The following is a 21,873-nucleotide window of genomic DNA, read 5'->3' as shown; positions in this document are numbered from 1 at the left end:
AAGGAGGAGAATGAAGTTAATAACTTGTCAAAGAAGAAGACTGTGCTGAAAAGTCGAGGTGAAAGATATAAGGAGGTGGTAGAAGTTCTGCTGTAAAGCCAGGAATATTCGCGGTGTGGAATTTTTGTGAATTGGAGTTGACCGTCTTTTTCGTGGCACGACATCTTTGCGAATTATCACTGGCATTCAATGTATTGTGTAGGTAGACAAGAATTTTTGCATGCATTTAAATTTCACAAATCTTGGCCCCTCACGAAATATGCAAAAATATCACAATTGCGAATTTAACCACTAGCGTTAATTCGCAAAAAGCTAGAGTCGCTACGTATATGGTGTAAACAGTAGAGCAAAATGAGTTGTTGAGGGATCAGAGGAAAGGGAGAAAAAGTTGGCAATGATGATTGGTGTTAAAGCAGATCAGAGAAAAGGGAGAAAAAGTTGGCAATGATAATTAGTATTAAAGCAGATAAGAGAAAAGGTAATGAAGATGGGAAAAGCATGGAAACCGTGGGAGGAGAAGATGAGAAGTGGGAGGGACGATAAGCTTTGAAGCTCACTTATTTAGCGAGACCTAGAAACATTCTTCAGTAAAGTATGTGTGTTTGCATGACGTGATCGATATAGAGGGGAAGAAGAGAAAGAGATTGCGAGAGAAGGAGAGAAAGAGAGATAGCACTCCGAGACAGACAGATAACTGGAGGGAATTTATTCCCTCGGTCACGCCAGAATGAAAATCTTGACATTTTTTTTTTCTCTCTCTGCACTACGCTCTCCTCCTCTCCCCTGAATAAAAAAAAAGGGAAGAAGTCTAAACAAAAGAATTGTAAAGAAAGTGGGTCGCTGGTTCTGGCTCCAGTTTGCCTAGATATCGGCGACCGTTTGCCTCCGATCACGTCCCCTCACGGGCCGGTCAAACAGGGCCGGGGGAAAATGTCAGGGGCCAAGAGGAACTCAGCCTTGCAAACGTGGTTGAAGACAGCTCTGTCTTCCTCTTCCTCCTCTTCCTCCTCCTCCTCCTCCTCATCTCGCCCCTCATACCATCCCACGCCCCCGTTGATATTGCTTGCGAATGAAGCTTTTTTCCATGGGACACCCATTTGGAGAGGACATTTGCAGAAGAGGACAAGTGGTTACCTGACCTACGCAGTCCGTTGAGCTGGGATGCAGACTTGAGATTTAGGGAAACATTACATTTTTCTGTCATTTGCCGTAATCTTTGGGCGCATCAGCGGCGTTGAGAGTGAGATGGTTTTGCAAGGGTAAAAATGGCCATATATTGACCCCATTTCTCGTATACAGCTGATTGCTACATGATACACATTTTTGTGCTTTGCCTAATGCATCTTGTGGATTTAAAAAAAGAAATTTTTTCAGAATATTAGATGTGTCATGCCACTGGAATATAATATATATATATAACATACATTATTTCTTCACGAATCAAAGCATGTAATAAACAATCCTAGGTTACTACCTGCCCACATTCAAGTAAGTAAAAGGAAAAAAGAAATACAATGGACCATTACAACACAGTGGACAGGGACACAAATATAATTATATTCAGCACATAAGAAATTCAAATGAAAGGAGAAAAGGCTTGTGTTAATTGTATCTTGTGATATCCCTCATGTAAGACTTACATTTTTTCTTGTGTGTGGTGTGTTTATGGTAAATACATTTTATCACATTGGGCTGAATTTTCTATGGCTGTCAAGACCAACAACAAACTCCAACAACAATCAAGCAAGCAAACACTTCATAAGTAATGCTGCTACCATTACGATATCGGTGACCAAAATCACTAATTAGATTTCTAATTGAGCTGTTTCCATAACAGATTATTTTAAAACATTCTATTGGTAAAACCTTGTTCATGGTAAATCAAACTGCTAGTTGATTTTCCCTTGTTTGAATCTCTCAGCACCAACTTTTCAAACACAGTTTTTCATAGCTCCATCTGTACACAATAGTATTAACCCCTTGAAGTCGAGTTCCGAGAATACTTGGGCAGGTATCTATGGGAAATGGATGCTATAGCAAAATTAGTCTGTCCTCAATGGGTTAAAGAATCTGGTAGCATGCACAAGACCTTGCAGCTCAATTTTTTCAAATTGGAAACATTGCTACAGTTTGTGTGTCCATTTTGCAACTTCCTCAACAATAAAGCTTGAAACTTCTTCGTGATGGAGGGGCAATAAAACTTTAGATTTGCATTTATTCAGACCCTGAAGAAATTCCAGTTGTTGCTGTAGGTACTAAAGGGGAGCTTATTCTCAAGTGATGTGGATTAGTTTTTCATTTCATTTAAAAAGTGAGGTTTATTACTGCAAGATTTCATACGCAATGTTGGGAGACATTATTCTTTAACCATGCAAAATTTTGTGACGTTTTTAAAAGGGATATACACCCTTTAAACAGTGCATTGAGTTGTTGTTGTTTTTGAGGGGGGGGGGGCAATTGTTGAAGGGGCATCAGGTGATCGAACTGTTGATGCTGTGAAAGGATGCCTGCAGCATCATTGTCACTACTTCCCTTGGCAATGCTCCCCCCCCCCCAAAAAAAAAGAAGAGATTCTCTGTCCATTCTAAGTCAGTTACTGTCTGTTAAGTTCTTGGGATCAATGAGCTACAAACTGGTGACATTTAAACAGCTCTTTTGGTATGGAAGCAGGTCTCTCTCTTTTTTTTTAAAATCTTCTTTTTTCATTTTCTGTCTCTCTCTTTCTGTCGGCATCAAGGAGCATTTCAGTTCCCCGAACTTGACATCTCTGTCTTCTGAATTCTCTGTAGGGTCTGTGGCCGAGAGACGTGCTGCCCTGACTTGTGACTTGATCCTGGAACCAATACCTGCCTGCTGGTATTTGGACCAACCTGATCTTTATCGGACATCTCTCTGGACATTTAAGGTAAATGAAACTACACTTTTTTTGTTTCTCACTCTCTCTCCCCATCCCCCTCTATATCTATTTCTCTTTCTCTCACTCTCTCTTCTATATCTATTTCTCTTTCTCTCACTCTCTCTTCTATATCCACTTCTCTTTCTCTCACTCTCTCTTCTATATCTACTTCTCTTTCTCTCTCTCTTCTATATCTCCCTCTCTTTCTCTCACTCTCTCTTCTATATCTACTTCTCTTTCTCTCACTCTCTCTTCTATATCTACTTCTCTTTCTCTCACTCTCTCTTCTATATCTCTCTCTCTTTCTCTCACTCTCTCTTCTATATCTACTTCTCTTTCTCTCACTCTCTCTTCTATATCTACTTCTCTTTCTCTCACTCTCTCTTCTATATCTACTTCTCTTTCTCCCTCTCTCTCTTCTATATCTACTTCTCTTTCTCTCACTCTCTCTTCTATATCTACTTCTCTTTCTCTCACTCTTTCTTCTGTATCTACTTCTCTTTCTCTCCCCCTCTCTTCTATATCTACTTCTCTTTCTCTCCCACTCTCTTCTATATCTACTTCTCTTTCTCTCACTCTCTCTTCTATATCTACTTCTCTTTCTCTCTTCTCTTCTGTATCTACTTCTCTTTCTCTCCCACTCTCTTCTATATCTACTTCTCTTTCTCTCACTTTCTCTTCTATATCTACTTCTCTTTCTCTCACTCTCTCTTCTATATCTCCCTCTCTTTCTCTCACTCTCCTGTATCTACTTCTCTTTCTCTCACTTTCTCTTCTATATCTACTTCTCTTTCTCTCACTCTTTCTTCTGTATCTACTTCTCTTTCTCCCCCCTCTCTTCTATATCTACTTCTCTTTCTCTCCCACTCTCTTCTATATCTACTTCTCTTTCTCTCACTCTCTCTTCTATATCTACTTCTCTTTCTCTCACTCTTCTCTTCTGTATCTACTTCTCTTTCTCTCCCACTCTCTTCTATATCTACTTCTCTTTCTCTCACTTTCTCTTCTATATCTACTTCTCTTTCTCTCACTCTCTCTTCTGTATCTCCCTCTCTTTCTCTCACTCTCCTGTATCTACTTCTCTTTCTCTCACTCTCTCTTCTATATCCACTTCTCTTTCTCTCACTCTTTCTTCTGTATCTACTGCTCGTTCTCTCCCCCTCTCTTCTATATCTACTTCTCTTTCTCTCCCACTCTCTTCTATATCTACTTCTCTTTCTCTCACTCTCTCTTCTATATCTACTTCTCTTTCTCTCACTCTTCTCTTCTGTATCTACTTCTCTTTCTCTCACTCTCTCTTCTATATCTACTTCTCTTTCTCTCACTCTCTCTTCTATATCTACTTCTCTTTCTCTCCTCTATATCTGTTTCTCTTTCTCTTACTCTCTCCTTATGTTTCTCTCAGTGTTCCTTTCCCTCCTTGAAAGATTACTTCTCTCTTTCTTAACCCTCTGGGTGCTTTGAGTGCCAAGTGACACAGAAAAGTTATTGACTTGTGCACACTGTCCAAAGCTCAGAAAGGGTTAACTTATACCTGGCTGCCACTGTTGAAGTATTTTCCAGTGAGTATCTTCTCTTCATTCTCTATCATTCTTTTTTTTTTTGTGTGTGGTCTCCATTTGTCTTTCCTTCATCCTTGAAAGTGTTTGTGTTGAGAAAGAGAGATAGATAGATGAATATATATGTATGTGTGTGTGTAGAGAAAGAGAGAAATGAATGAATAAATTAGTATACATTAAAGTGTGTGTATATGTTCTTGTAGACAAAAAAAAAAGAATATATGTATATGTGTGTATTTAGAATATACATTGTATGTATGTTTGTGTGCATACAGAGAGAGAGAGAGAGAGAGAGAGAGAGAGGGAGAGAGATAAGTGATAAATGTATGTATTTGTGTGTATTTAGAAAAAAGAAACATGAATATTGAATATATATGTATGTGTGTGTATAAAGAGAAAGTGAGAGACAGATGAATATATGTTTGTATGTGTGTATAGCAAAAGAAAAAGATAAATGAATTAATTTAAGGGTGTGTGTGTGTATAGAGAAAGAGAGAAATTATGAAGAAACAGTGTTGATGATGATGACAGTGAGAATGGATCACCTGTGCCTATAACCATACAGCGAAAATGTGACAAGGAATGAGACATGCACATGCCCAAAAAAAAGAAGAAGATTGTCCATCAGATATATATACAGTCATGTCTATTGGTCTATCTATTTATCTGTCTGTATAATTAAACGGTATGTATATAGACATAATAATTAGTTGATGATATCTATCTGAGTGTGATTATATATCATGAAGAAAGGTCATTAACCAATTTTACGTGAGCATGAGTTATTCTAGTTTCAGTGCATTTCATCCTCTTTTGCAAAGCACAAATAATACTTTCTCAAAACAAACCTCTCCCATGTGGGCCATTTGTAATGTATCATGCAAGGAATACAGAATGACTTGTTTTGTCCCGACTGTTGGCTTGCTTTCCTGTGGATTTTCCTCTTTTACTGAGATGACAAGTTCACGTAATGGGAGCACCATACAGGGAAGAGAAGGCCTTTTCAAAGACTGTCATTCATTCATTCTTCCTTTAGCATTTAATCATCTCATCTTTCCATTTTGTTTCTTTGTTTTCTTCATTGACAATCCATTCATTCATTTATCTATTTTTCTATTTTCAACAAATAGAAATCATAAACACTACATCTGAATACAAAATATTTCAAATATTTGCTTCTGTACTTGTTATATGTGTCCATGCTTCATAAACCAACAAAAAGTCGCACGCCCCGACTTTACATGAGGACTTAAAACAAGTTGAATAGGTGAACGTGATCACTCTTTAGTTTTTTCTGTATTTCCTGAAAGAGAATTCTTCTTTGACATGATTGTTAAGTTTGAAATTGACTAAGAAATTGTTAATTTTGTAGATCTTCTACAACACTTTATGGTAGAGTGCTGTGATTATGTGTTTTTGACTATCCCCTTTTTTCTTCTAAATCCTATACATACTCTTCACTCTCAATACTAATAGGTTTTGAAAGGACACTGCTGCTGCTTTGAAATTTAGTAGTAGTCATGAATACAATGTACTTATATATTGTGCAAAAATTTCAGGCTAATCTTAGAATCTCATCATTGTGGTTACTATGGAGTCTATCATCCAGTTTTTTTTTTTTGTCCTATTTATTGCACAAAGTGGGGCCTAATGAGGATTATGCGCTCGAATTAACCCTGAGTTGAAAAGGCTCTTTTCTGAGTAAACACTTCTCCAGAGTGTGTACATTCTTTCCCTTATTTAGATTGTATCAAGTAATACCTCATTTGAAAGCTTAGAACCTGCTCTTTTAGAATCTGTCCTTAACTAAACATTCTTGTCTGGCAACTTTTTGGTGCTGTTGTGGTGCAGGGTCACATATATGATAGAGGTAGCAAAATTTTAACAAAGTCACATCTGATTTCATTCATTTCATCTATTCATTTTCATTTTGAACAAAAGAAAATGTGCATTACATGTCAGGCTTATCAAACAACAATATTCATATGATTATTATGAATATATCAAAATAAAGTGTAATCACAATATGATTATTATTGTATAATTATATTGTAAATGAAATCAATTTATGTTGTCTTAAACAATGGGTAATTAGGTAGGCTGTTGGAAATGAAGGGGACTGCTAAAAAACATAGAACTTGTGTTTTACAGTCCCCTCAGAAAAAAAAAAACAAACAAACTTTGAATCTAAACAACCCTTTGCTGCTCATGGAAAAAAGTGGAAACATAAAGGTGCACCTCTGTTCTAGTATTCTTCTTGTCTCCTCCTATCTCTCTCTCTTTTGTATCCCTTTTTATCTCATCTCCTTTCTCTCTTCATCTATAATTGCATCTTTCTCCTTTCAGTGATCTCTTTCTCTCCCATTCTTCTCTCCTGTTATCTCTCTTTCCTCCTTGTCTCTGTGATTGTGCCTGTTTCATCCATCTCTCATCTCTTCCGGGTCTCTTCTTTTTGTCTTGTTTCTCACTCCTCCCCATTCTCTTTCTTTCTTGCATGTCATCATTCCTTCTCTTCCCTTTTCTCTTCCTATGTTCCTTAATTTCCTCTCATCTCTCTGTCTTCCATCTCTCTCTCTCTCTCCTTATCTCCTGTCTCTCATCTACCCTTTCTTTTTATTCTCTCATATGCTTCTTATGTTTCTACTTCTCTCTCTCTCTCTCTCTCTCTCTTTCTTCTCCTCCCTTGAATATTAACCTCAAGTAAGGCTTCCCAGAACTCAATCTTACTCCCTTTGGCTGCTCCAATTTTCCTCCCGAGCAACTTCGGAGAAGGTCCAGGGATGAGGAGAGTACAGAGCCAGAGCCGTGACAGACCCTGGATGCACCCCTAAGGACTAGTTTAACCCCCTTCAAGAGGTTTATAGAGGGGAAGGAGGAAAAAAATAAAAGAAGAAGGGCTCGTAGATGTTGTGCATTATGAAATCACCATCATCAAATCATAGTGCCCCTCGAGGTTGAGGGTATGATGGAGTAGTTTCACCAGAGTAAACTATGATGATCTGTTTGCCCTTTTGGAAGTTTACATGTGGGAATGAGTTCCTTTTTTGTTGTTGTTTTTGTTTGCTTCTGTATTGGCTCTTCTTTTCATGCTGTAGGCCGTAATGGATGGAGCTCTTCTAAAATTCAACTATTTCCATGTTGTGAGACTCTTGTGAATTTCAAAATGAAAAGAGTTTTGTCTTGATTCCAGGAATGATGAAGACTTTGTAGTTGTCGAGTTGATCAAGTATATTGAGTCTGTCTGTGGAGGCTATGATTACTATACATTCTGAATATGTTTGATTTATACAGTATCTATCAAATATTGAAGCTGGTACTTACAGTAAAGAACAATGTGAAGAAAAAGTGTCATGCTCATTAAATTAACGGAAGACAACTGCAGGAAAATAAGATGTTCAATGATAGTCCTTTAAAGTGTACACATTGATTCCCCCTGCCAAAAAAACCCAAGAAAAAACAAAACAAAACAAAACAAAACAAAACAAAGCAAAAACAAAAACAAAAAACAAAACAAGATTGGAAGCTGATGAAGCGATCTCCACAGATTCTTAATCATGTGAGATTGACTCGTAATTATGGTTAGGGTTGGGTAATTACTGAGTTAATCAAGCGGTAACCAACCATAGTGCAGCCTCAGTGTGCTAGGTTACAGGCCTCAGTGCTGGGGGGATTGGGGGTATATTATGAAAGAGATGATGAGATCAAAGTAGATGGACAGATAGATAGGAAGATGGCTAAATTGGTATATCAAATATATGACTGGAAAGATAAACAAATAGCAAGCAAAAGATACACAAACTTGTGCTTTTGTTATGATTGATAAATGTATTTAAGCAATTGTTTGTATATATCTCTCTGAATATATATCATATATAAGTATATTATATATATGTATATCTATATATATATCTGTATTTTATGTAGGTGTATGTGTGTGTATGCATGTATGTGGATAAATATACCATAAGCAGATGAGTCTGTTAAAGAGAAAGAGAAAGAGAGAGAGAGAGAGAATAGGAGAGCAGGGAGAGAAATTGACATGCAAATGCCCAACTATATAAAAAAAAATGAAAACAAAAACGGACATGACAATTTTATTTTCTTATATGAATACACAGGTGAATGGACAAAAGATATATATCATTTATTTGTTTTCATATCCAAATGATACAAAATTATTGCAAAGTAGCATTAACAATTTGTACAAAAAGGTGAAACATCATGAAGCAAAATACTGTTACAAACAATTTTATAGTAAACAGAAGTGTAATACATGTACAGCTGCACCTACAAGCACATATGAATACACATAATTGACATAATTTGATCTTCATGAAATCACCATGAGTTGAAATAACTCTAGATAGTAAAGGAATATGGAGAATATCAAAGCATTAAAAACAGATAAGCAGGAAAAGGAGAAGATAATTTCCAGATAGGACTGTAAAAGAAAGTAGATGTTGCCATGTTAAAGTATGAAAAATTCTGAATTCTAACCTCCCTTGTGCATCTTCCCTTTTACATGTTACGCAGGTGAGTAGATATTTGCTAACTGTCTGAAATCCTTCTAGGAGGTTGGCCACAATATATAAAAAAAAAACAAAAAGAAAAACAGAAAACCCCCCAAACAAAACATGTGCCATGTTATTCATGTAGATGGCGCTGTGGCATGAGTAGAGCAATCACGAATGTCACTTTGGGACACATTTTGCCCCCGTAAAATGTCAGACAGCACAGTCGGGGCGCACGGGCCCACTCCGTGCCCGGAGGCTGGACAATCGAGCAGCAGTAAGTTGACACAAATGTGAAGGAGTGGAGAGGCATTTGCGTAATTCCTTTCTGAATCGCGGATCATTCCCATGCCCTGTAATGTCCTATCAGGGCGTTCAACTGCATCTCACATTGTGGTTCTCGATTGATGCAATAAACAAGAAAAGTGTGCTCGCGTTCTCTCGTAGGACCGTTATAAATAGAAGCTTTGGATTGAAATGCTCTGAACATGTCCCTGACGAGTCTGTGATGATTTCATGCCGTCATGCAAAGGCAGATCTCTGCAGTAACACATGGGCAGTCTGGACCGTGGCAGTCACCTGGGTGGACGTTCACATCTGGGCTTCCTGTCAGGGATGTGTCAGGTATGTGAAGTCTTGACAGAGAATCAACAGAACGAGTGCTGAGTATAAATGTATCTGCACCATGTGGACAACACCTTCATCATCACCATCGTGATCATGATCATCCTTATCATCATCATCCTTGTCATCAACTTCACTGACATCATCATCATCCATACCATCTTCATTGTCATCATCATCCTCATCATCATCCCTATCCTCTTCCTCCTTCCTCCACATTATCATCATCATCATCATCATCATCATCATCATCATCAATCATCATCATCATCATCATCATCATCATCATCATCATCATCATCCTTATCACCATCACCCATCTCTTCCTCCTCATCACCATCCTTATCTTCTTCTTCCTCCTCCTCCTCATCATCATTGTCATCTTCATTCTCGTCATCCTTTTTATCACTCGATCATCTCTCTGTAGCATTTCGGTTTTTTTTATTTCATTCCATTTGTTTGCCCTGCATGGTCCAAACAGAGGGTCATGAGGCCACAAACCTACATCTTGTCTTGCCTGGGGCATCAAGTCACTGACTGCTTGTCCAGTCAAAAGGGCCATGCTTTCATATTTGCAAATGTTTTGAAGATCTCAAACTCATCAGATTAGACTGCTCTGTTCACACTCAGTAAAATATCAGAATGCCTCAATATTCTTGCAGAGTTTTTGGGCATCTAACTGCACTTATTTCTGGTGGGCCTGAGATGTAAATAACAGTATTTGACAGAAGGTGTTAAATGTCGTGTGATTAAAGAACAGTGAGAGTTCCATGCTATGGGAAATATTCACAAAGCTTGTGTGCAAAACCTTGATGAGCATCCAATAATTCTAAGATAAACATGGTTCTTTCACATTGGGATATTTTCACAGTGAAACTTCTAAAAGTGTGAAAGGTTAGCTCAATATTTTAGATTCAGTGTGAATGACCCTGCTGAGGAGGATTCAAATTACAGTAAAGTGGTATGTTCCATATAATGTAGATTTTATACACTTTTAACATGTCATTCTTCTATCGCCACTAGAGATAAAATTTAGACACCATCCCTGCCCTGTCTATGTGTTTGAGCTCCCTATTGCATACACACACACACACACACACACACATGAGTATTAAGGGCAAATCACACACACCCTTTTTGGTTCGCTGCAGGAGACTTGCTATAGTCAGTAAACCGAATCAACCTGTTACACTGTGCCATATCAATGAAGGAAACAATAACCATAACACATGCCAGAGCACTTAGCAGTTATACTTAGCAGTCACCTCACCGCCGGCATGACTTTTCAAGGAAGGAAAGCGTAGGCTGTAAACACCAAGAAGTCATTGCTCTTCCGGAAGATCCGCCACATTCCATTGAGACGTAATTGTGTTGAAGTCCACGTTGACTAGTCTTAGCTCTCCTGGAGCCGTGGTGGCTGTCCCTTCGCAGGTTCTTCAGGTTGCCTCACCTGCGGTGGGACAAGCAAGCCATGCGAAAGAGGGCAACAGCCTGTCTGAGAGTGTCGAGAGAAATCGGGTCGCGTAACCATGACAACGTCTTCCCTGCATCTAGAGGGGTTAATGGTCTCGTATACTTCTTCTTTCCCCATCTTTGTGATTGAGATTCTACCCCCCTGTGGGAGTGAACTCAACGTGAATTGGTGCTTTTTGTGTGCGTGATGTGAGTTTGACATCATGTAGAGTTACGTTGCATGGATGATGTGTAATTACTTTGTATCCATAAGTGGAGAATATTGAGTTTTTTTCAAACGCTCGAGGGCTAAAAGTGGTAGAGTTATTATATCTAATGTCAACTCTGACATAAATGAAAACTGACGTGTGCTGCTTCTTTAAACCATGGAAGACACCTTTAAAGCAGCATCTTATCTTTATCAGATGTGAAAGAAGTGATGTTCTTGAGATAGTTATAATGCGTAATAGAGGAATAGAGGAAGGAACACAAATATGAAAATTTTTCTCCTCTGTAGACTCAAGAGATGTTGGCCCGGCTTGTAAAATAGACTAAAAATAAAGATTTCAGATGTCTTCTACAGACCAAGGTGTTGAATTCTCTTTTCCCTCGTTTGTATGCATACATTACTGTAAAAGTGGATATTTTTGCGCAGCTAATTTTTCGCGCTTGGCCGGGTGAGAAGAGTTTCGCGTGTTTTTAATTCCGCAGAATCAAGACATCACGCACGGGAACATATGGCAAGCAAAAACTACTTGCATGATTTTATTTTCGCGCTAGTTTCTGGTTGCGCGAAATGCGCAAAAATTTCAACACCGCGAAAATTTCACTACTCCACAGTAGGGCACAGATGGCATATTGTGTATAGATTGAGGACTATACCATCAATACAATTTAGGGGAGAGTGGTAGGGATGCAAAAAAAAAAAATAGATGTATGTATTGGATGTGTATAGAAAACAGGTCATTGGGGAATTTAGGTATATCTGCTTTTTCTAATAAAAAGAGTTTTTTTTTTTCTCATTAACATACATAATTTAGTGGTATAAGATGCATTTTGTGCTCTTGTCAGTTCAATTCTGCATTCGGCCCACTACACATCTGTTTCAGCCATTAAAATTTCAGATTAAAAGATTTTAGTGGCTCATCACTCTGATACATACTATACATTGACAAACACACACACATACAATTATTGTTTGTTTTTTCTGCACAAATAAGGTAATTAAGAGAGGAGGGTTGGGTAGGATGATTATGTTGAAAATGAAAATGAATTTCGTTTTGATCGATGGAATCATGGTGTAACAGTTCACATGCCTTTTTAGTGTATAATATTTTTTGTCTTTGTGGCTGTGATTTTTGTGGCATGGAATGAAATTTGAATAAAGAATAAAAAAAGTGTGTGCGTGTGTGTGTGCGTGCGTGCGTGTGTGTGTGTGTGTGTGTGTGCGTGTGTGTGTGTATGTGTTTTATTTATAAGCAGTCCAAATTCATGTTTTGAATATAGTTATACTTTGCTGTTCTTTTGATAAAGGACATACAACTCTTCTTTCTCATGACCCTAAGTGCTTTCTGGAATTTTCTATTTTCCTGTATGGAATCTGCATCTTGAAGTGCTGAATAATTCTCGAGAATAAGTGAAAAAGACAAAATACACAGAAGGGAGAAAACAGATATATCTGCCCGAAAATACCCAGCGAACTTTGTAAACAAAAGTGTTTACCGAGACTAATGCCTCGGGAGGCGCTTATGGTAATACTGAGGGTCGATGGCTACTTTTCGAGAGGTTCATTTCCGTTAGCAACGACAACGTGACCTCTTTTCTCTGGTAGGAACACTCATGAGTCCCTTGGACACATTTTATGCAATCTCTCCTCTCCCCTCAGGAAGGGATATGAATTTTGTTTATCTGTCCTTTTGTTAGCATATATACTATATATCTCCCTCTCTCACTTTTTCTCTCTCTTTGTCTGTCATCTGTGCCTAGCTTTGTGTTCTATGTTCCTCACCATTTATTTCATTTTGTATCTCATTCACAGCTTCTCTCTGAAGCTTGCATCCTTTCTGCTGTTTAATTATATTGACTGTTTCCTGTAATCTCTCCCTCTCTCTCTTCCTCTCTTTCTCTATCTATCTATCTATCTACAGTGTATGTCTCTATTTCTATCTCTCTCTGTTTCCATCTCTCTATTTCTTTTATATATCTTTCTCTATTTCTATCTCTCTCGATCTCTATCTCTCTGTCTATCTACGTCTCTTTCTATCTCACTCTGTTTCTATCTATTTCTTTTTTTATATCTCTCTCTATTTCTATCTCTATCTCTGTCTATCTCTCTCTCTTATCTAGTTCTCTATCTCTCTTTATCTCTCCCTATCTCTCTCTCTCTATCTCTTTTCCTATCTCTTTCTGTTGTTCATTTGTCTGTAGTACTGTCTCTCCATCTCTGCCTCGGGTGAATTTTGTATCTTATCATGGAGCACATTATTTTTTTCGTCTCTACTTTTCTCTCTACTACCTTTTTCTCTGTATTTCACCGATGGTGGAGGAAGTTTTATCCATCCTCCAATGTTCCTGAGTGTGTGTTGCCGCTGTTGTCTGTACTCACCCAACATGAATGCACCTGCCGAAGGAATGTCACACTATCGATCAGTCCACCGCCCCAAACACTCCCCACCACCCACTGTCCTGTCTCCTGTGTCGTAGATTTCTTCGAGGATTACTAAATTATCATGAAAAAAAGAAAAATGTGTTCTGCACAGCTTGTAAGTTGAGCCGTTTTGATGATTATGGTGGTGAATGATCTTGTCTCTGGGCTGTAAAAATAGTTGTCTTCAAACTATTATGGGATACTTTTGAGACTGATATTTGGTCTTCTTCTGTGCACTTACAAAGGTAAAACAATACCCTTTCATAAGAAGAGTTTTCATGAGCCTAATACATGCTGTTTTGTGCTGTTCCTTCTAAATCAAATTGATTTTAGTAGTGAAAAGTCTCATTTTGATATCTATTTGCTCAGGACTCCTTTGTCTTCTTGAATTCAATGTCAGGAGTTATAAAAGCAATTCTGTAAAGAGTAAAATTTGTGGGATTTAGTGACTTTTAAGTATAATTGATATTACTGTTTTCAGATTTAATTTGATGCAGATCAAGCACTCTAACACTAAATATGTGGCTTCCAGTAGAGACATGAATAGCAATTGTCGGTATTATACCATTGTTTAACCCATTGAAGACGAGTCTGGAGTATACTCGGGCATGTTGTAGCAAAATCAAACCGTCCTCAATGGGTTAATGAACTGCTGTGAGTAAACAGTCCACCTCATGCTTGGAGAAGGCATATGTGACAAGACAGTTTCCAGACACGAATGCATATGAGTGGGATTGGCAGGTGTGAGGATTGACAGGTCAGTTTTACCCAACAGCAGTAATGTATGTGTGGGACTAAGGACGTGCCAGCGATTCATAATGAGTGGTGGATCCTTCCAGGTGTTGCTCCCGCTGTGTTGATACAGGAGGACCCGTATGAAGATTTTTGCAAGCCCGGGCGCGCTCAGTGCGTACCATCTGCTGCCGTGAATTTGACGATTATCGATGGACTCTTAACACGATTTTACGCCTGATGTTCTAACACTTTCCAAGCAGTGGCAGATAGAGACATAGCATTTGCTCTGTACGATGGATGAACATGGAAAAAGAGGAGCTAGTAGAGGAAGAGAGGGAGGGGGTAGGAGAAGGGGGAAAAAAAAAATTGCGTGGATGCACTTTCAAAAGGTCAGGATAATATATCCCCAAGCCATGACAAGCGGGGGAAAAAAAACAACATATTGCAAGATTGAACAACCTCTTTTAGGCAACCTGGTGTGGGAGAAAGTCGCCGCAGACCCCGTGTCTCGGATGCAATGTGATACGGATGAAATGCACAAGCAAGCTGTTGTCATCGTCATGAACGTTACCGATGTAACCTTTTATGCTTCTTTTAGAGGTGGGGGGGGGGGGCAGTCTTGATGGGATGGTTTCATATAATGTGTATTTCTTAGGGCTGTTATAGGGCTTGTACCGTGGACCATTTCTACCAAGCTTTTAGCTCGCTCGCGTACCTTTTTGTCGCTAGCTGGTAGCATTGTGATGGACTTTTAGATGAAGCATTAGGTTCCATCTTGAGTTGAAATCACTTGGTAGTGGAACCGAGTGGAAGAAAGCCATTAGTCTATCAAGGTAGAACAGACTTAATGGCCTTTTTGTAATTTGTATTTATTGCTAATGACGCAAGTAGCATACTCCAACCTTTTCTTGAAATGGGTTGAAAGGGCTGTGTAGTCTGTATTCCAGGTGTCTTCCTTTAATTTCATACCACTCTCAGTCTCCACAGAAAGTTTGTACCTGTCATTGTTTCGTACACATACACTTGTGTCGAGCATGGACTTTCCCCAAAAGCACTTCTACCATTCTTGGACAACAATTCCACAAATAGGGTAGTGTATACACCATTAAATAACAGGTCTAGGTTTTTTTTTTTTTTTTTTTTTTTTTTTTTTTTGCGAATCGAGACTTCCAGACAATTTCATGAGTGGTTGAATACAGTAATGGCTGGAGACATGTATGCAGGCTTACTGCATTCATGTCGGGATCAGAGTTGATAATTTGGAGTGTTTTTAAGTTTGTGAAAAGCACCAGACTCGCAAAAATTCACAAAAATAAAAACCTTGCAAAGTCTATGGAGTATACAGTAGTTGGTATGTCGTCATCTTGGTAAGATGTTGCTCAAGTTATTGGCTGAAAAATATGTGTGAAATTTCTCTGAGGGCCCCACCAAAAAAAAAATTATAGGATATCTGTCGTTGAATTGAGGTAGTGAGCCAGTAGAGAGGGTATCAATTTGTTAAAGGGTAGAGGGTCATCTGGCCATAGGGTCATCTGGCCATATCATCATCAGAGTGGCTTTGAAATGTGGGGATACCAATGCAGAGGGGTTTATTGCCACTTGGTCTAATATCAGATTGTCTACTTCCTAGTTCGTCTAAAACCACTATGGCTTAACTCATTTGGTTTACTATCAATTTTGTCTAATGCCCATGTGGTCTAATCCTCACTTGGTATAATGTCCAGTTTGGCTAATTATCATTTCATCTAATGACCAGATGGTGTAATTGCAATTTTGACTCCTTGGATATTTTTTTTTTTTCCATTTTGTCTAATAAACTGTGGGTATGAGATGAAATCGTCATAGCCCATCTGGAAGTAGACCAACTGGCAATGAGGCTAAGTGGCAATTGGACTAAATGGTCATGAGACAAACTGGTTGTAGATGAAACGGAATTAGACCATGTGGGTTAAGACTTGGTGACTATACGACAGAGTGGGAGTAGACTGTAATAGATCACCTACAGAGGTGGGGGGGGGGGGGGGGGAGTTTGCATTTTGATGATGTATTGCTGTTGTTACAGGCAACATTTCATGGAATGAAAGCCATGGAAGGCCATTAAGGACAGAACATTGAAAAACGGCAAAAGCGGAGGAGCATTCTTCAGTGTTCATATACTGTCATAGTTCGGTTCAAGTTGAGGCCTGATCGCACCTGCCATTTATATTTTCTTGTCATCTCGAGGTGAATGTTTTGATCCACTGTGATAAAAATTGTCCAGAAAAAGACATTAGGGATGACAACTATGATCTCAGTATTTCTTTCTTTTCCCCCATTCATGATTTATTGTTTTGGCTATATTTAGTATCTTTCCCATCTTGAAGGTAGGGTTATTATACTTTAGCTCTATTACCCCCTGGAGGCCAGTGTCACATGCTTCATTTCTGCAATAGAGATGTAACTTTTTGTGGTTTTCCATGGTTGTTGCAGTCTTCCGATTCTCTCCCCCCCCCCCCCCCCCCCCCCCCCCCCCCCCGGCCAATGATTGTGTATGCATGTGGCTGGTAATTTTCACTAAATTACCATGGCGATTATCTTTGCCTGAATTTGGAGCAGAAATGACCAATGAGTTTTAATACTTCGCAACTCACAATAAGAATGCTCTCATTTGTGCATTATTGCCATACTGTATTATAAATTAGAGTTTTTCCCTTCTTTTCTCTTTTTAACTACAGTTGAACCTCTATTATCCGGCCTCCCTTTGTCCGGATCTCTCTATTATCCGGACGCAATCTCGCCGTGATTTTTTTTAAATAATTACGGGAAGAAAGGGGGATTCCCAACTCCTTGAGAACTCCTACCCAAACACACATGAATTACATATTACTTCCAATATGATTAACATACATTGCATCAAATTTCCTTCCAAATTGCTTACCTTCAGACATTTCAACATCCCGAAACATCCCCAAATGTAACAATGAAAAGGTTGCAGTATACACATTACTACATGTGGTACTACAATGGGCTACATCAGTACATGTGTATGTATATGTACATGTATAAAGCATTGAGTCTCTCGTATCCGGCCAAATCCCTTATCCGGACGAGCCCCGGTCCCGACTTGTCCGGATACGAGAGGTTCAACTGTATGTAGAAAAGTGAAGATTCGTATTGAGCTGGGCAGTCACACATGAAATGGGACCCTGTTGCTTTTAGGTGAATATCTTACTCCACCAAGACATTTTTCCTTGATAAGTAGAGTTTTTTTTTGTTTCCTTTTATGAGCACTAAGAAGTCAAGAATTGCTCAGCAGGGGGAAGATTGTGAATAGTATTCAATGGCACATTTCACCAACGGAGTGCAATCTTGCGCAATCCTAACGTGCTCTGATATTTCGCTTAACCCACTTCATTGTGCAAACCTGGAGCACTACCCAAAATTGCAGTGGACGGAATTGTAATCGCACCACTCTCTCAAACACCAAACCGCCCTGCGACAATGCAACGGCCACAATCTGCCCGTGATTAAATACGTCCCGGCGAAAATTCGGCGGGGAGCCAACGCAGCGTGACATGAATGGGTGTAGAGCCGCAGCTCTGAAGACCGGGGGCAGGTTTTTGGAGTTGACGTAATGAACCGGTGACTTTGCCTGTGGTGGTGTCCGGTACCTGGGAGAAAAATTTGTGGGGAGGAGTGTAATGATTTGGAGAGAGATAAGTAGTTACAGAGGAAGATAGATAGTGACAGACCGTCCAAAAGTGAGAGATAGAAAGAGATAGATAGATATAGAAGGATAGATAGATAGGTAGAGGGAAAGAGAGAGAGAGAGATAGACACACACACCCACCTACCGACACACACACACTCACCCACACACACACACATACATGCACACAATGTATGCCACTTGATTCATGAAGAGTTTCCATTTTATAGACAGTAAATAAATGGAATGAAATGAAATGAAATGAAATATATAGAAAGATAAAGATAGAAAGAGGGAAAGGATTGCAGTAGAATTGAAAAGAAGACGGATGAGGGGTCTAAAAAAAATGTAGAACCAAGAGATAAATACAAAAAGTTATGGATAGATAGATAGATAGAAAGAGGATTGGAATGAAAATGAAAAGAAGAACGAGAGGGTCTTAAACAGTGTAGAACCAAGAGATAGAAATATATAAAGAGATACTAGATAGATAATATATAAAGAGATAGATATATAAAGAGATACTAGATAGATAATATATAAAGAGATTGATGGAGAGAGAATGTGTGTTTGAGAGAAAGAAGGGGAGTATGGTCAGAGAGCAGGAGGAGAAAAGAGATACACCTGATATGATGAAAGTGACGCCCCACCAGCTGGACAGTGCCTTTGATGTCGTGCCGCTCTGAAAACAGACCCCGGGAGTCCTCCATGAGATCCGTTCATCGGAAGAGTTATGATATACTCACTGTCATATTGCAACATAAACCGTATTCGCAACGGGCACGCATGAAGTATTTTTAGAACAATATTTCTTCCTCCCCCCCCCCCCCCCCCCCCAATGCCGGGATGCAACATTTAGCAATTTACACCCTTATGTGTGACTGTTTAGATAGGGATGCTGCAGTCTGCACTGTGGAAAGTGAGGAAAATACGGTAATGAAAGAAATTCTGACATTTGAGAAATATTGCCTTTGTGAGGATGAGAATAACTTCTGGAATAAGTAGACCCGGGTGGTTATCTTTCAAATTGAATTACTGTTGAAGGGAGCAGAAGATCCATTGTTTCCATTAGTTTGAAACTCTTTAATTATCACTGAAGTCAGGATATTCTGCCAATATTTTGGGCTATTCTTGGATATGAAGGTAGAATTGTAGAGGTCTGATGAGCCCCAAGGGAGAAATTCTGTTCAGGTCATTTGGGGGCTAAATCTTCCAGCAAGGAATTGCTGTTTTATTGGCAGTTCTTAACAACACTGACACATGCTACAGCATTGTGCAGAACGGACTTGACACAGCCATACATTTGTGACAAAAATCATTTGACAAGAATCATGCAGTAGAACTTGGTCTGTATGCATTACTGTAAGTTGCTCCCCCATCCCATCAACTTGTGTAAAAAAAGTCGTATCATCACTTTATGATGATTCATGATGGCGTCACAACACACTCTGCAATGCATGGTCATAAGTATGAAATGAGGATTGGATATTTATCATACATCGTGTTGATTTAATGAACAAAGAAACGAATGTAGAACAGAATTAAAGAACAAAGATTGAAACTTGGACAAATGTATTTTACTCTTGCCTGACTAAGGAACATTTCATATCTTTTAATAATTTCACAAAGTTGTTCTCAAATTATTACCATTTTATGTTGATAGAAGAAAGAAAGTGTATTTATGTGATTTAGCTGTGGTGATATAATTTTGAATTATATGTACTTGTCTAAATGTTAATTTTCAAAACATAGTATCTGATATCATAGATATTGGATATGTAGGCCTTATGATTTTCAGAAAATAGTGTTGTCCAACAACATTTTACGCATATCAGTTTAAAGCTGAAACAGCTGTATGATTAATTGCATAACAGTGATTTCTGTCTCATGGTCACCAAGTGCTTGTTGTACTTCTTAGGTCACGTGGAAAATCTGCATTGATTGTCTTTGGTAGAAGACAACTCTGGCACATTAGCTAGGCAAAGAAGAACGGTAGGTCTGCATGAATGAATAGATAGATAGAGAAATAGGCAGGTAGATAGATAAACTAATAGATAGTCAGGCAAAGGAGAAATATAGAGCAAGATGAATGAATACATGAATAGTTGGTTAGATAGGTAGATAGATATATAGATTAAAAAAAAAAAAAGAAGAGAGGTTGATCTAGATGAATGAATAGGTAGATACTGTAAATGCCATACATTTAGCGAGTCTAAATTTTTGTGAATCGGGACTTCTGGGGCCCGTTGCATAAAAGTTACTATTATGGTAACTTTGCCATCCAATGGTAACTTCCATGGAATTCTTGATTGTGATTGGTTGTTGAGTATTGTTGCCATGGTAGTTACCATTGGATGGCAAAGTTACCATAATTGTAACTTTTATGCAACGGGCTCCTGGACGATTTCCCAAGCAGTTAATTCGCGATCATGGAGTACAGTACTAAATGGAGAAATGAATGTGTGCATTCATATGGGATCAGAGTCAATATTTTGCGTGTCTTTAAATTCGCGAGTAGCACCTGACTCGAGTAGTTAATTTCCCGAGTAGTTAATTCGCGATCATGGAGTACAGTACTGAATGGAGAAATGCATGTGTGCATTCATATGGGGATCAGAGCCAATATTTTGCGTGTCTTTAAATTTGCGAGTAACACCTGACTCGAGTAGTTAATTTTCCGAGTAGTTAATTTGCAGTCATGGAGTACAGTACTAAATGGAGAAATGCATGTGTGCATTCATATGGGGATCAGGGTCAATATTTTTGTGTGTCTTTAAATTCGCAAGTCGCACCTGACTCGCGAAATTCACAAAAATAAAAATGTCATGAGATATTCAGCGTATACAGTAAATAAACAGATGAATAGATTGGACAGAATAGCAAAGGAGAAAGGCAGTTCTAAATGAATGAATACCAAGATAGGTAGACAGATAAATAGATATCAAGACAAGAAAAAGGGTACATCTAGATGAATAGATATATAGGTAGGTAGATAGATGGATAGATAGATAGATAGATAGATGGATAGATAGATAGTTGAATAGATAGATAGAGAGATATGGTGATGAGAAAGAAGCAAACAGTAATAAACACTGGCAGTCAAAGTGGGTCAAACAGAAGTGACACTGTTGCAGACCTTCCTCATCTTAATCCCCAAAGACATGACCAGAATTTGATTTATACCCATGGATACTTTCCCTAGTCCCCCCCCCCCCCCCTCTTCGGCACCCTAACCCCACCCCACCCTCCCAGCCTCCCCCCTGCAGCACGTCGCGGACTCATCAGCTCGTGCCGACCGAGACTTAATTTGATTAAGCGGTGATGTAACGGGTGTATTCGTCGCTATTTGCGGGGCTCTTGATTTAATTCCGGAGAGCCGGAGTCGCTTTGAACACCTGGCTTATTCAATTAAGGTCCTCCCTGTTGTTCTTGTGCTGGTCACTGGTACAGCGATATAATCTCCCCCTTCTCCCTCTCTTTCTCTTTCTCTTCCATTTTTCTCTCTCTACGTCGTCTCTCGTCGAGGAACTTCGGTGTGGTCTTGACGCGTGCATGTCTGAATTTCGTGCGGCAGAATTAGGGAAGATGTCAATATGGCGAGCAAGTTTGGAGAGGACACCCTTCTGTGTAAATTTTCGGCTGCCATTACATGGCTTTTGAGCACCTCGGCAGTCTTTGATTGACAGTGCTGAAAAGCTGCCATCCAAATTAGTGGGAGGGCGCTATTTAAGGACTCATATCTCACGTGCCTGTTGCTGGCA

The 21,873-nt window shown here is 39.0% G+C and overlaps 1 long non-coding RNA gene across 1 annotated transcript in view; it reads left to right on the top strand.

Moving 5' to 3' along the window:
- LOC140238920 (uncharacterized) overlaps window positions 1–21,873 on the top strand; it is a 75,859-nt gene that overhangs the window by 38,871 nt on the left and 15,115 nt on the right. The window contains exon 2 of the long non-coding RNA XR_011901934.1: window positions 2,790–2,905. This is a non-coding gene — a long non-coding RNA (uncharacterized lncRNA). The remainder of the gene's footprint in view (window positions 1–2,789; window positions 2,906–21,873) is intronic.

This window comes from Diadema setosum, chromosome 15, assembly GCF_964275005.1.
Source record: "Diadema setosum chromosome 15, eeDiaSeto1, whole genome shotgun sequence".
NCBI lineage: Eukaryota > Metazoa > Echinodermata > Echinoidea > Diadematoida > Diadematidae > Diadema > Diadema setosum.
The sequence above is the reverse complement of the archived record's forward strand: the minus strand, read 5'-3'. Positions and strand labels throughout refer to the sequence as shown.